Source organism: Cicer arietinum, chromosome 1 (genome assembly GCF_000331145.2).
Source record: "Cicer arietinum cultivar CDC Frontier isolate Library 1 chromosome 1, Cicar.CDCFrontier_v2.0, whole genome shotgun sequence".
NCBI lineage: Eukaryota > Viridiplantae > Streptophyta > Magnoliopsida > Fabales > Fabaceae > Cicer > Cicer arietinum.
The window spans coordinates 10,361,850-10,362,910 of record NC_021160.2 but is presented as its reverse complement, the minus strand read 5'-3'; positions in this window follow the sequence as shown (position 1 = coordinate 10,362,910).

The window sequence follows — 1,061 nt, the reverse complement described above, 5'->3', positions numbered from 1 at the left end:
ACAAACTCTCGATGCTCCATTTTAATGCATCGTGAGTTTGAGGGGAGATGTTAGATAATATTATTATATATTAGTAGTAAGGGTATTTTAGACAATTCTATTCTTTTATATATATACCCATTGTAACCCTATTAACTTTAGTTTGATTCATTCTATGTTATGAAACCCTAGAGTGGTTGTTTCTCTTCTTCCTCTTTTCATTGTTAACAATATCATCGTATTATATATCACGTTATTCATAATATAATACATTGTCGTTTTAGTTATAAAAAATTAGAATAAAAAATCAAACTTTATTTAAAATAAAATGACCAATTTCATGAATTAATAAAAATAAGTAACTAAAATTATAATTAAATCTAAAATCTATTTAATAGAAATAAATCTACTTCGTACCTGCAATTGGTCTCCACGGTCCCTCAATTGTTGTAAATTTCAATTTTGCTCACCAATCTTTTCACTCCAAAAACAAACTCTCACTTTTGGAACATTTTTTTTTATACTTTCAAAATTTCTAAAATAGAATTTAATTTATATATTATTTCTATAAATTTTTTTTATCTTAATAGTGAATTATAATAATTTGATGTTAAAAAGTATTTGACTTATATAATAACTATTTTTAAAATAATAGATATGAGTAGTTATAATGTGTTGACCGTACATACAAATTAAATTCTTAAAAAATATGTAAAAATAATTTCTGACGAACTTTAAAAAATTGAAACATAAATATATTGCAAAAAGAAGAATTTATGTTTTAACAATGGCAAGGCTTAACATGGACAATTAATAAACTTGTCTATCACTAGTAGTATTGTGAGCCATTGATATAATATTAAATAATATGATAGGATAATATGAAAGATTGGCAACTTGACTTATCTATTTTAATATTATTTAGACATTGGCCTTGTTAAAATAATAAATCGTACTGGAATATATATATATTTAATTACCATACATTTTTTAATATTTATATAATAACCTTAACTAATAATTTGATATTAATGTTTATGTAATCATTAAAAATTTAGTTTTGGGTGGTGTCTTACTTTTTA